Here is a 15,996-nt window from a genome sequence, read left to right on the forward strand (position 1 = left end):
AGGTACCTTGTTGAGAAGACAAGGTCTCATCCCAATATCCTGTTACCAAAAGGGATATGGGTTCTACAGGGGGGATTTATCAGAATCTGGAAAAAAACAAATGTACCATGATGAAAATCCAATGTCAGTCATGGCATTCAGCAATGTAATTTCATGTCAATCATGATGAACTCTGTCTGACAATGCTAATCCACTGCCACGATGACTGACCAACCCGTGATGCTGTCCCACCACTACACCTATCACAAATGACAGATCCCTGCTGGTGTCTGTATGTAAAGATGGTGGGGATTCTGAGTGATGCCATTGACCAAATATGGTCATGCCCACAAGTCGGTTTACAACAAAAGCCAGCTGTGGATCTGCCATGTCATTTAGTGCTGGTAGTTCTACTGCCGCTAAATGACAGACTTGTATATTGTAAACAAAGATCAGCCAGAGGTTCAGGGACAGACAAGCCAAATATGACCAGTTCCCTCACTTGTTTTCCAAAATGAAAAAATCGTGAACTCAAAGCTCATTCCTACAGGCACAATATGTATTGTGCCTTCACAGGCTCTGCGCTCCACTTTAAACCTCAGTTGGCTAGACCATTTTTACACATGTTCACCTGCAACTTTCAGAGTTTGTAAAAGGCTCCTCCAAACCATACATTTTCTGAAAACCCAGAACCGGTAGAATAAAAAGATGGTGCTACTAATTGTGTTGGTCCCACAACAGTAGTGCAAATGTTTATCAAATCAATATTTTCAATAAAAATACACTAAATGCATTATCAGTTCACACAACACAGGACTTGGGAACAAAGTGCCTGGAGGCTAAGTGGCGTTAAAAAATTAGATTTGAACTGTTTGGGATATATTGAGTGCTTGATTTTTGGAATACTTGTTGTCTCTGCTTTCTTCCTTTTTAGACCCTTTTTTAGTATTTAAAAACTCGTTTTCCTTTTCTGTCAGTTTTTAAACTGTTCCCTTTTTTTTGTTCCTCAGGTTTGCAGTGCTCTTGTTAGGGGGAGGGGTTAATTGAGCTCAGGTGTCTCTCATTGAGCAGGTGTATTATAAACTAGTGCATCACTCATTTTGAGCTTTCTCACTCAGGGCTTGGGAACAAAGTGTCTGGTAGCTAAGTGGCCTTAAAAAATTGGCGTTTAAACAATTGAAGTTTAACCAGGCCGGTTGTAACTTATTCCAGGGCGGTGGTATCAATTAAATTTAAGGGTCTATTCACGAAGCTGCCGAGGGCAGCCGAGTGAATGACCGATCTGAAGTGAAGTGAGCCGAACACTGTTCGGCTATTCACTTCAGGCTGGTACGGCTAATTTCAGCCGTACATCTGCAGAACAGCCGAGCCGGCATTAGCTCGGCTGTTCTGCTGGGTCCCTCAGAGGTACCGAGCAGAACAGAAAAACAGTGAAAAAAGTGTAAAAAGTAAATAGCAAACGATTGTGCGGAGCTAGCAGTGACAGCTAGCTCCGCCCAATAGTTTCCTATTGTCCGGCGGCTCTGCTGCTGTCCAACAAAAAAAAAACTCTCCCGGGCGCTCTGGGAGTCTCCCGCTCCCGGCCGCCAAGAGGAGCAGCTGGATCCAGAGGTGGGTAGCTGGGTTACTGTCAGAAGGTGGGGGAAGAGTGCTAGAGAGGTCAGCCCTGATCTGATTCACCCCAATAAATTTGCCAAGGCAAGGACGGGAGCAGGATGGAGGGTCAGGAGAGGCAGATCCTGGTGGTGGGAGACTCCATCATCAGGCGGACTGACAGGGTAATCTGTCATCGGAACCGTGAGCGTCGAACAGTGTGCTGCCTGCCGGGGGCTCGTGTTGCGGAACGAATTGACAGATTACTAGATGGACACCCCCTCGGTTCTCCTGAACCGAAGGGGTCCTGATGCCGAAGCTAGCCGAAGGATTGGCCGAAGCTACGGCCAGATCCTTCGGCAGCTTTGTGAATAGACCCCTATGTAACTATGTAACAACAAAAACCATAATTTACAATATTCCTACTAAATACAATTGATAAAACTGTATTAAGTTAATAAATAAATGTTTGTACATTTTGAATTGTGCCTTTTAACAAAATGGTAAAAAAAACCCAAAGGAAAACAAAACTGTAAATAAGTAACTTATGCTAAAAATCTGGAGGTTGGCCTCATACCTATGTACTGTGGTAACACCTGATCTGGGAGGCAGAGGCAGACGAAGAGAGCCAAAGGATCAGCCGAAGCTACGGCTGGATCCTTTGGCTCCTTAGTGAGTAACCCTCCTAATGCTTGATTTTGTTGTAGCGCTGCTTCTTTACATGGGCGTATAAAAGTTAATTCAGACTTGGCATTTTGATGCTAGGTCAACTTTAACAGGGTTATTCACAAAAAGATGAAGAGTTTGGAGAGGGCAGAAGAAGTGAACAATCTAGGACAGCAAAGCAAGATTTGGAAAATTCTCCAATTCAGCTCACTTTCCAGTTCAGCTATGTTGTCCTAGATTGTTCACTGCTCCTGCCTTCTCCAAATGCTTCATCCTTTTGTGAATAACCCTGTAAGTGATGATGATGGGAGTGCCGGAGTCTGAAACAAGAGACCAATATTTATTCACTTTAAAGTGCAATGAAATGTATGATATAATATTCTCCCCAATGTTCATTACAATATTACAATATTATTATTATTGAACATTAAAAATCATGACCTTACTATTTGTATATAACTTTTTTTTTTTATAAAACAGAACCTAGGGGCATATTTATAAAGCAGTGAATTAGACATTCACCAAACATTATTGGTGGTTAATCATTTCTTCCATTTATAACACAAAAAACAGCAAATATGCATATGTGTATATACAGTATGTCACATTTACTGCTATATACTAATGATAATACCTTCTTATTAAGTTATTTTATTAAATTTTACCTTCACATTTTAGAGAAGCACGAATGAAATTCCATAAACATTACCATTCTCACAAATAGGTTAGATTATATTCAGTCCAGTGTATTTAAAATAATTTCCAATCAGCAAATTATTATGATATGCAGTGCAAAATGAAGAAAAAATTACATTTATTTATTTTTTATTGTAAAAAAAGTTTTAAACAATGAATTCCTTTTTGAAGAGATTTATAAAAATGTTAAACACTTATGCAATATAAATTTACTTTGATAATTTAAGCAAGCTGTTTCTTCAGCAAACTTACCTACTTTAATTTAAATTATCCACAAAGCAACATAACATATGTGTAATAAAAGAAACATCTCAATCAAATCTGTCAATCCAGTGTTGTAGTGTCACCTTATGATTAACATACATTGAAGAGTATCAACTTGATTTATACTATAAGACTGACAGTTAACAAAGTAAAGACATTGGCAACAGTTAATGAAAAAAATATATTCACTACACTTTGATTGTAGGTCTGATTGACATTTAATTTAGATTGGGTTATTTAGGACACTTCTCTAGTTTTTGTCAGCTGAACAATTATGAAAAGTTGAATTCAACAAATTGTGTAGGAATCACACATCTCATAGAAATGTTCCAGATTGAAACATCCCAACACTTGCAGTGATGCAACTAGAAAATAGATCAAGTAGAATGTTAGCAAGAGGTAACAAATTCTGCTAAAGATTCTCAGAAGTCTGAAGTCCATGTATACAGTTATATACCTTAAAATGAAAACATACATATATGATTTATCTTTACACTTAAAAGCAGCCATCTAGTAATAACCACTTTTGAAAAGTCAGTCAAATTTGCAGAAATGATAAGCATCAATGTAAAATAAATCAATCCATTAGGCACAAAGTTTGCAAAGAGATGGCCTGTAGATCCAGAAGTAATTACTAGTGCACCTGTCAATTGATCAAACCTGGTGTTCCATGAACCTTCTTATTAATTTCAATAGTAAATGTTAGCTTTAAAAAATATTTTGTATTGAATCAGTGAAGACATGCAGAATAACATGGCAACTGAAGTGTGGAAATCACGCAAATTCTTACATAATGAATCTGTATTAGATTTAGCTACTGGGTGAGGAAAGCTTTTTCATTAGATAGAGTTCTTTAGTTTAGAGGGGGGCCAGTACAATACAGGCAAATAATAAACAACCTACTGATTTATGTAACTTTTTTGATATAGAAGGGGTCCTTTTTGTTTTTTGTTTTTTTAAATTCAAAGCCAGTGTGGGATTTGTTTTCTACTTGAATGTCCATTTACTCTGTGGGTATGGTGGCAAAGGGCCCCCTGCTGCACAAACACCCTCTTGCGCTGCACCACCTCTTTTTGGGGACACCAATAGTAAAAAAAGAGCTTACTGCCAGAGAGCATTAAGCTACTGTTTTAAGAGAGGAACCTGCGTTTTTTAACTTCTTAATTAAAACACCCTCTTTTGCAGAATCAGCTTCTCTCTTCAGTTAGTTGAGTTAAGCTTTGAAAATAAAAGATAGAAGCTGATTGGTTGCCATGGGCAACTGCTTCAGATTTTGTTTGCTCCAGTTTTGATAAATTCCCCTCAATGGATCCAAATTAACAAGCAGCCTTACAGTTACAACAATGGCACCTACAGAAATAATACTGATCTACATTTATTATTACTGATATCATCACCAAAATTCCATTCTCTCTTCAGTCTTTTTTCCATTACAACTATATATAGTCTGAACATATAATGCTAATCTGACAAAGCTAAGAAAGGTGCATTGCTGCCAAGATATTTCAGCTGAAAAGAACATTATTATATTGTATACAATTTGCTTGATTGTCAAATAATTTTTGACAAAAGAAAGACGGTTGGAGGGCTCAGAGTCTTGGCTATTTTCAGAATATGTTTTGTTTGGCACAGTTTATCTCTCTTTCATTAGTTCCATTAAAATAACCTTTTTACAGCAGGAGGGCAATTTGAATGTGCAGCTGTTACTTAAGTTTAGAAAGTGAAATTGCAATTCCATCTCAGCAAGTTATACAATCCTGCAAAGATATAAGGACCAGAAAAAAACATAATAATGAAAATAAATATGTTTTTCTTCAGATTGTGTGCAAAATGTTCTCTTTTTAAAAAAGAGTACAGTAATGGTGTGTGTTTAAAGAAAAACAATATTATAATTTAAGTACATATTTTAATATTCTTATTTTATTTGCATACCTGTTTCATATTTTCCAAGACTATTTATATACAGATTTCTTTTTAATCTATCCCTCCTATGGTCCAATATACGTACATAATTAAAATCTAAATACACTGTACAATTTTGAAAACTTCTAACGTGTTAATAAGATTATTTAAGTTGATGCTGTCATTACTTACCTCTTTCTAAAAATGTCTGCACACGCTATAATTTATATAAGTGTATGTAAGACCAAAATCTATTTTCAGCATTTTATTATTAATAATATTTATTTTATCATGTTATCACACTGCTCTATACAGTTTTCTTAACCAAATTATTTTTGTGAATCTGTTGCAAAGTCAAGCCGCTAAGCAGCAGCCCTAAAATTAGTTGCAACATTGTCAACCCACCATTTGTATTCTCTTAGTTGGTCATTGGACTATCTTTCAGTTTACAGGAGGTATGCACAGACTAGATTGGCAGCTCGATGGCCAAGTGCACACAGCAGGCTGACAACTCTTTTGTGAATTGCAATGTTTAGTGCTGTCAACCTGAAATAGGAAATGCTGTTAGTGGCAGGATTTCTTTGCAAGAATCTTTGTAATGGATTATCAAAAATGATTTGGTTAATAAAACTGTATACAGCAGCGAGCTATGAAGCCAAACATAAAAACATAGATTTGGGAATGTTATATAAACTATCTTTTTGCTGATTTACTGATTTGGGACCAGCATGAAGTCAGATTTCATCTACATGCTAATTCTAGGTCAGTGATTTAATATTGGAGTTGGAGTCACTCAGTATTGGAGTTGGAGGATTAGTGTAATAGCCAGGAGAAAATAGGCCAGCAACATTACTACAGTACATTTAAGATAACAAGTTAGATATCTAAAATAATAAGTAGATCTTATATCTAAGCTTAAATTTGTCCATAGAGAGAAGAGAAGGGCCAGAGCACAGGCATGATCTGACTATACTTAGGCATGTGTATGGGCGATTGGGTTCCCAAGTATAAACAGTTTTCCTAGTACTATTCAAGTTTATATATAAAAAAAGGGAAATTGTGGTAGCTTGCAGACACCTCCAGTGCTAGCTTATTATGGGGATGGAGGACCTGAGTTATGAGAACAGGCTTCTAAAATAAAACATGTTCTCCTTGGAAGTAAGGAGATTAAGGGGTGACATGATTTTCATGTATAAAATTTTTACCGGGGATAGTAACATTAGCAGCAAACGTTTTACAATTAACTCGATGACAAGAACGAGAGGCCACTACCTAAAATTGGTGGAGAAAAAAATTCAGCACAAGGGGCGAAGGGGGTTCTACTCAATTAGATTGGTCAAGGTATGGAACTCGCTGCCACATGCTGTGATTTCGGCTGAGAGTGTGGAATCATTCAAGAGGCGATTGGACGATTTCCTCAGGGACCGTAATATACAGGGGTACAAGCACTCCTAAAATCGATAACACACAAGGGACCTATACATACTACACACCAATAGGACCATACAAACATAGACAAATAGGTTGGACTTGATGGACATATGTCTTTATTCAACCTCAAATACTATGGGGGTCTATTCAGTAAGCTGCCGTAGGCAGCCGAGTGAATGACCAACCTGAAGTGAAGTGAGCCGAACACTGTTCGGCTATTCACTTCAGGCTGGTACGGCTGATTTCATCCGTATATCGGCTGAAATCAGCCGTACATCGGGTAGTAAAAAAAAAAATGCGTTCGGCTCGACTGAGCCGGTCGACCGCGTTCGGGAGCTGTACGGGCTATAGTGAATAGCCCGTACAGCACCCCTTCAGTTCTACTGAACCGAAGGGGTCCTGGGGCCGAAGCTCGCCAAAGGATTGGCCGAAGCTACGGCTAGATCCTTCGGCAGCTTCGTGAATAGATCCCCAACTCTACTGCTTTTAGTAAATCAGCCTCTACGACGTTGGAATATATCACATACGTTTCCTGAAACATTCTAAATTGTTTCTGAACATGCAAAATCTTGATCTTGGAAATTTGGTTTATGCTTAGAAAATTAGCATGTGCATACAAAGAGAATAATAGAATTCTTCAATAGCCAAAATAGATAGACTGGAACACAATGATTATGCATTTAAAATTAAATTAACACCATCACATTTGTTATGCAGACAAATTAATTTAGTACAATATATTGTAATCTCTCTAAACTTCCCAGAACAGAAAAACAATCTTATATAGGAAATTAAATGAGCATATGTTCATGTTAAAACAAGTCATGCAAATACTCCACTTGCGAGAGTTATTGCCAAATTACTAATTCCAATGGTAATCAATTTTATATATTTTGCAAGCAATATGAAACAATTCCAAATTAAATTATAAAATGGGTGATTATGTTCTTATTCTGCTCATGTGAAAAATTAAATATATCTGACAAACTTGTTAGTGTACAGTCAATGGATAACAGTACAGCTGCATGTAGTTTTATGGTCTGGGTGCAGACACTCCAGTCAAAGTAAATAGCCGGTGACTGCAGCTTCACCTATTGCAGTCTCCCCTTTCCATATTGTAGTTTAAAAAAAGTTAACAGGGTTGTTGTACACATATTTTGTAGTTATGCATCGGATCAGTATGTTCATGAGGGAAATATGGTAGTTCACGAGAACATTAGGACAGTGTTTCTGTATGCGATGAGAAATATAGGTAGGAGGTGCATTGTAAAGTGTTTTGAAGACAAAGCTTAGTAACATCTTATTCTCAAATGGATGGGAAGCCAATGATTAAACACGAAGTAGATAAGAGTTGGTGGCAGAGATACATATGCATGTCAAGGTTTCTTACCCTTCCTTGTCCAGTTACTTGCAGCATGGCTTGTTTGCAGTGTCTTTGACACTGTATGTTCCTCATTGGTGCCCTGTTATGACTAAACTTGTTAACATCATCATTAATCATTCATTCATCATCATCCATCATCTTAACATCACTGATCTACCAAGTGCTCTGCAGTTTATCATGTTCTCCTTGTATGACCTTGGGTCTGGCTGACTGATCTCCTGGTTACTGACTCCAAGGGGGTGATTTACTAACCTAAACACACGCACACACCAGGTGCGTGTGATTTTCACACAGCAAAACGTATTTATCAACCAAAAAGTCTCTAAAAGCATATTTCCACTAATGCCATATATGGAAAAATCATGCACATAATCCATATATAATGCTGCTTCACAGTTTAGACAAAAATGGTTAGCTCATGCATTTACAATCCTGCATTCATCAACGCAAGCAACATAACATTGAGCTAATTTACACAACATCACCATGGAATTCATGCAGGGCTTTGCACAACACACCTGCTGGGTGTGTACACACTCCAAAGGTGTTTAGATTCCACCTATAGATCATGCTGGGAGGGAACACACTACAGAGGTGTATACATGTTCGTGGTGTGTTTATAAGGTTAGTAAATCAACCCCCAAGTCTCCAACTATTGTTTCTGTTCATCCTGCTCTATGTGGTCCCTGACCTGGTTTGGCTGACTACCTGCTTTGGCATTTATCTAACCTCGGGGTTGGCACTGACAAAGTCCTGGTTATTTTCGTTTTCAATAAACTCCTTTGATTCTTTAAACCTGCACTTTAAGTTTCTGTCTGGTTTCTTGGTTCTCTAACAATGTATTTATACAGCAATGATAATAGCTTGTAAATGTGTGATTATAGTAAGTGGTATACATAGGAATGTAAAAATTGATAAATTATGAGAGTGTGGACATAGGCTATTTTAGTCTTTTGAGTTAGGAAGGGGTGTATTTTGGAGATCTGGAGAAGTGATAGTGGCAGAACTTGGAAGTAAACTTGAAGATGGTCTGTATAGGAGTATTGGGTCAGAGACTGAACTTTGGGAAACATTGACAGAGAGGTGTGTGGGAAAGGGTGAGGCACCCTTGAAGATTTTCCATGTATTTCCAAGTATGCAGGAAAACCACAAGATAATAAAGATGTCCAAAATGACAACGAAATGATAATTTAGTAGTATCAGGGGGTTATCAACAGTGTTAAAGTGGACCTTTACCCCCTTTTACTAAAAATCCCATCAGCACACAGCTCTGCATGCTGATTTAAAATCATTGTACACTCATAAGTTAAACAAATGTGTTTTTTATTTACTTACAAATAGAGTTTGTTTACTTCCTGCTCCAGTTCTGGCACAAATGATGTAAGTGCCAAAGTGTTGCATCTTGGGAAGGTTACATCAGCAGAGCATTGCTGGGAAATTTCATCTGTAATCTCATGAGATCTCAGGGAAAGGCATTTTCCTCCCCTGAGATGATGGGCATGGTCACATGTCCTATTCACATGTCTAGTCACATGTGCCAGATTTTAGGGAAGTAAAGGGAGAGCTAGTAATCTGTCCTTAGTTAACATGGCCACTGCCAAAAACTGGGGAATACAAGAGAAATAAGGTATGCAAAGAGTACAAAGCCTGCAATTATCTAGAAGTATGTGTTTGTAGATTGTCATTACTAAACATTTCTAAAGGTGTGTTTGTTGTTATTCTAAAAATATGGGTAAGGGTACACTTTAAGCTGTTCCTGACACACACAAAAAGGAAATGCTCTGCAATCACTCTGTAATCTTGTCATATTTACTCCACAGCACACACACAGACTATAAATATTGGGCTTTCAGTAGCACTGTATAGGATAGTAGAAACTACCAGTCTCTTCAAGCATGGTGTGATCTCTCCCTAAATACTCCAAGAGTCCCCAACACAAACTGACTGTAAATATAAGATATATGTGCCCTGCGCATACATTGTGATCTATTCCTTGCTCCAAGACTGTCCAAGACTGTCCAAGACTGTCCAACATGCAGTGTTTGTGTCTGTGACTTATGTAAATACAGATGTTTTCAGCTATCAGCAACAGTAACTAGCTGTTCCTGTAAAAACTTTGTAATCTGTCCCTATTTGCCCCAGGACTGTCCAACACACAGTGACTTTGAAAGCACCTTGCCACCATGTCGATGAGGACAAGGGCCTCTTCCACACAACCCTGGCCTGGCGGTTGTGGGGGTCTGTGGGCAGGGGGGCTAATATGAATCTGGGTTCCCCCTTTCATAAAGATGCTGATTTTCAGCAAGTTGGTAGCAGTTATCCATCATGACTGACATGGATCTGCATTGCAGGATGACGTGATTGACCTTTGGATTACATCGATGAACACTTTTTAGATTTTTTAAATGAAAAACTTGTCAAAAACCTTTGTTGTGTTATTTTTTCTTCAAATAAATGACTTTTGTTTACAGTGTGGTGTGTTATTAACAATTTTGGTGAATGAGTAGGGGTGACAACTACCCCTTACTCATTCATGAGGGAGGCAGTACCCGGGTACCCCCTTAATGAAAGGGAGCACCCAGATTCAGATAAGCCCCTCTGCCCTCACTCAGTTTTAGATAAGCCCCCCTGCCTGCAGACCCCAACAACCGGGCCATAGTTGTGGGGAAGAAGCCCTTGTCCTCATCGACATGAGGACAAGGTTATTTTCCATGGGGCTTCACGCTCGTCCACCCCTTTCCTGTTCCGCCATGCTGCTGCTCGGATCAAGGGAATGGAAAGGGATTTTTTGGCATTGAGGTCCCCCCTCCAATGCCCTAAAGCGTCTGGTATGGATTGGGAGGAGTATCCACTCTGTTTTTTAAAATTTTTATCTTTAACAAAAAAATCCTGAATGCATCCAAATTTTTGTTATTACAAATTTGCATATGTTTGGATTCGTTATTTCTTTCATTTGGAAATTCGGATGTATGTGAATGTCTAAATATGCTGAAATGTGGCCAAATTTCAATTCAGAATGAAATTAATCTTACATGTCTTTAAGCTATTACTTTTCTAAACTATATCATTAAATGGGAAAAGTACACAAAATAGCGTAACAATTTATAACATTTATAATAATCCAATATTCTTATAGAACAACTACATTTAATTGAAACAAACAGCATCACAGTGATATTTCTTAGGACTGTTCAGGTATTACACATTTCTTTGTGTTTACTATGCAATGGAACCTAAAAATGTAATTGTTACTCTGGCTGTTTGTGTGGCTACTATTTGTTTTGTTTCATTAGTTAAAAATGATACCAATACCTAGCATACTTGTGTATGAAGGCATGGAATTTAAATTTAGCATACAGTCTAATGAGGGAATTAATTCAAGATTGTAATACACGGAACACAAAGATATCTGTCAAAAGTCACTTGGAAATAACATGCTGTTTGCAATGTAATTGTTACTATTCACTAAAGCAGAAAAAGCAAATGCAGAAAGCTAGAAAACTGACAACCTAGTCATTTAAAACTACAGGTTGTCTCCAAGATGACAATGGTTTTGGAAGTACTGCTCAACTACTGCTGGGAAACCTCACACTGGCAGGATATGATAATATTTTAACACTTTACTGGAATATACATATAATTGCAAATTACTTCTAAACCTTCAGAAAGGAGGAATTCAAAGTGAAACAGAAAAATCTATATGTTTTATTTGTTTTTAGGATCTTCCATAGAAAAAAACACCAGGATCTATAGTAGAGTTGGGGAGGGGAAATATATTTTATATGTTGAATAGCAGATTAATTTTAGTGTACTGCTATAAAAAACACTGTAAAACATTTATAATAGGATCTAGTTTTACGCATCTGACAATTTCTTAGGCACAGCTGTGATTGGCCCATACACAGTGCAACTAATCTTCTGCTTCTGAATGCTACAGTCCTTCCAGCCTCCCACTTTTGAGAGCTAGGGTAAGAGGTAAGCAGGATAGGCAGATGCTGCCAGGGCCACATAACTCGGGAAAGAGTTTACGAAATGTTCCCAGGGGAGGACTCAGCAAAACGCCACCTGCCATTTATGGCAGTTCAAATGCTGTTTTGGGCTGGTGGCCCAGATACTTCTTCATTCAGACATCAGTCAGAGAGGGACCAGAATGTCAGTGACAGCCCCTGGACATTACATAGCTATCCGTTGCCTATTTTGATCTCCAATCACAGCACCTGGCAGTGGGACTCCTTCCAGCATTGACTTCCTTGTGACTCTGAGATATTGTGGCAGAATGCAGAGAGCTCTAAAGGAAGAATGAAAAACTGTGAAATACATTGTTTGTATTTATTAAAGTGACACTAAAAGTCAAAATGTAAAAATGCATTCAAGTATCCCAACTGTTAACAAAAATGTAGCTTACTTGTGTATCACTCAGCTGTAGATCCTCAAATCATTTCTGAATTGGTGTTCTCCATGTTCCTGTGTATGTTGTAAAGTATCCACCACTCACTTCTGTGATGGACTATAATCTAATGTTCAGTTAATTTGTGTTGAATTTATAGTGTATGACGGGATCGAGTATTTTTAGGACAAAAGTAGCCACCCCAGAAGGAAGGTCAGTACAGATTCAGAGATGATTTGAGGATCTACAGCTGAGTGATACACTAATATTTGAATGCATATTTAAGAATTAACTCCTGAATTTAGTGTTGTGTTATGAAAAGCTGAATGATAAGGATTGTTTGTAATAATGTCATGGTATTTAATTTGGTATATTATTTAGGTGAGTTTATATCATAAAAAAAACTAAGGTCATATGATACATGCAACAGCTCAGCATTATGCAGAATATCTTGCTATCATGATGCATATTTTTAGCACCCCCATACCTTTTGATATATAGGATTCAACCACTTTCTATCAGTACTGCTGGTCCAGATGGCTGAGGTGCATCTTGTATAGGAAAATTACTTTGTCACCTCATTATTGCTAAGAGATGCAAACTGTGGTAATGGGGGATTGAGGAAGGAGACAGAAGAGTTGTCACCGATGCCCAAGAAAGTTTTAAAACTGGATTCAGGGGAGGTCAATTTAAAAGGTAATTTCTGAAATTGTTAATTTCATGACAGAATTTATTTTAGTTGCGTCTTTTAGAGGAGCAGTTATTTTGCTCAGCTCATAAATTACTTAATTTGCAATTCATCCCTTTTTTTAATGTACGGCTGTGTTTGCTGGGTGGTAGCGGTGGGTAGTGGTGCCTTGATTTGTTACTATTCATTGTGACGTTTACTTTTTATATAACATTAATGGTGTCTCCACATAGCCGTGTGGTGTGCTGTGCTGCGGTGACCTGGGGTGCTATCCAGAAAAGTGTGGCATGTCTGCGTTTTTCACATCACAGCATCATTGTGGCGTGAACGGGACACATAAAAACAATGATTTATGTTTGCCCTAGCAGTGACTGGTGATTATCCAGTGCAGAAAAATGCTGATACGCAACTGATTTGAGCAGTTACAGTAATCTTAATTTTGTTTAAAGTTTGAATTCTTAAGCGCAGAGTGGTCTTCAAACGTGTGCTTAATTCAGCCTCAATTTAGCCTTTTCTTATTCTTACTATAAATAATAATAACTAATAGTTATTCTTACTATTTATCACTAGCACTCCTTTTCATCTCAGCCTATCACAAAATGAAAATAAAGATATAATACAGTATTGTTTTCCTGCAATGTTTATGGCTTAAGTGGTATTGCTAACTTTGTTTGAAATAACAGATGAGCGTAGGAGTCATTTGGAAGTGTGACAAATACATTTACATGAAATCTGCAGATACAGTCTGTTATCATGGAATGCTTGTCCATGTCCTGCAGAATTCCTCCAGACCTGTCTATGTTAGTAGGGTGATCTTATGCTTATTATAAACACATACTAAATACAGCATTTATTTAGAATTGTGTCTTAAGACTTTTGAGTCACGTTTTATGGAATATTGCCATTAGACATTAGTGAAATAAATGAACTTTTGCACGATATTCTAATTATTCGAGTTTCACCTCGAGTAGTAAAATAAGGAGAGAGGGTTAGGGTTGCAAGAAAAAAACTATCTTCACTAGTACCAATACGGACAGGTCCTATAAGAGCAACCAAAAAATAAATTATTGAGCATACTTGTAGTGCATCAACTGGCTTCTTCTCTTCTGTATAGTACCTGAATCATGGGCGAGAAATCTCTCTAAAAGGGTCCAGGGGGCAGTGCTGCTCTGCGATACACTCCTTAGTAAGAAGATCCTTTCTCCAGCAAAGCCTCCTTCAGGCTTCTTTCCAGCATCAGGCCTCTAAGCCCCCAGCACCTGCCACATGCTGAGGCCCAGGCCAGACATCTTGTAAAAACGCAGGCCTCCTTCCAGGAAGACGCCCCCGGGGAGAAAGTGTTCTGGAAAAGTTATCCCAAATTTATCACCTTCCCCCAGCCATGCCTCTGACTCAGCCTGCTCAGGGATTGGTCAGAGTCAGATGAATAATCGATGCATAGACTGACTACAGTCCAGCCATCAACACACTAAATTTAGCAGCAACATAACTGTAAAAGTATATTTCAGAAAAATCATATAACCAATAAGTTGAGTTTAACCCTTTCACTGCAAGAGCCAATTTGCAAATTTGAGGCCTAAAAGATACCCCCCCCCCTTGTGTATTTTCTGAAAGCAGAGAACCTGAAGAATAAAATTATGACAGTTGCAGTTTTTATGTCACACAGTATTGATGCAACTGTTTATTAAATCCACTTTTTTTGTAAATAATGCATTTAAATTGATTTTTAATTTATATAAAATTTTTGGGTAAAATATAAAAGATGAGTAAATACTGTAGACACCAAACATAGGCAAAACTGTACTCAACTTTACTGTACAGAAAATTGTCCAGAGGCTATGTTTTACAAGCATTTACAGGTCATCAACTCAGAGTTAACAGTGAATTAATCTGACAGCCTTAGATTCCTTTTTCTCACTCATGCACAGTGATACCTAGCATATATGATGTCATCATTTTCATATGTACCTGATGCACATGTTTATGCTGATATAGGCATGTACATAAGGGCAGGTTTTAAAATGAACTTTATTTTTTTAACATTATTTACTTAACTTTATTGCTATCACATCATATCTCACATATCACAGTGGAAGTGACAGATTCTCTCATAGAAGACATCAGGGATCTATTGGACCCTTAATGTCACTTCCCCCAACCAGTAAAGCTAATAAAACACAGATCATTCTCAATTAGGTTCTTCTCCATCCACATAGGCTGGGGAATGACAGCTCTGAAACTGAGAGTGATTAAATACATGTTTCTTCTGGCTTTATTCACTGCTTGGATGAACAGCAAATGGATGTTCATCCTCAATTCTCCCTGATGTCACTTGCCCTAGATGTCCTGGATGGAGCAGCTGTGGATGTCCAGTGGTGCCCGTGATACATGGCTGGAGGGTCAGACAGTGGTGCAGCCCGTGACAGCACCCATGAAAGTGGGGTGGTTAAATGGCTTTACAGCGACCAAAATCTCTTACATTAGAAAACCACGAAAAAATTGGGAGAAATGTCCCCTAGTGCAGCGCTGCCCCTGAGGTGAGGGTAAACAAATGTCGGTTGCGGTACTTGGTGTGCGGCTCCTAGAAATGCGGACCGGGGTGTCCGACGTTTTACTGATTAAGAAGACAAGAAATACAGAAGCGCACTAACAAGTGGTGACTAAGCACGAAACAAAAATAAGGGAATAATGGAAAGACTTACCAGGGAGTGGGTACTAGCACGTTGTCAGCGACGAAGTGTGAATGGATTGGGAGTCCAGGGTTGCTGATGGTGGTGGGCAGAGTAATGTGGCAATGGTTGGTGCTGAGAAGAATTCGATGTCAATGGGAATCTGGGTCAGATGTTTAGTGTGGCAGGGATCTGAGGGGGGGGGGCAGGCTCGGTGAGAACCGGGTTTAGGAGAAGGACTGACTGTCTGAACGGTGCTGGCTGCTAATGGATGTGTGCCTGAAAACTGTGTGTGTGGGGGGGCCGCGGCGAGCAGGTGATGCTGGCAGGCAGAGAA

The sequence above is a fragment of the Nanorana parkeri genome, unplaced genomic scaffold, assembly GCF_000935625.1.
Source record: "Nanorana parkeri isolate BGI_ZX_2015 unplaced genomic scaffold, ASM93562v1 scaffold27, whole genome shotgun sequence".
Lineage (NCBI taxonomy): Eukaryota > Metazoa > Chordata > Amphibia > Anura > Dicroglossidae > Nanorana > Nanorana parkeri.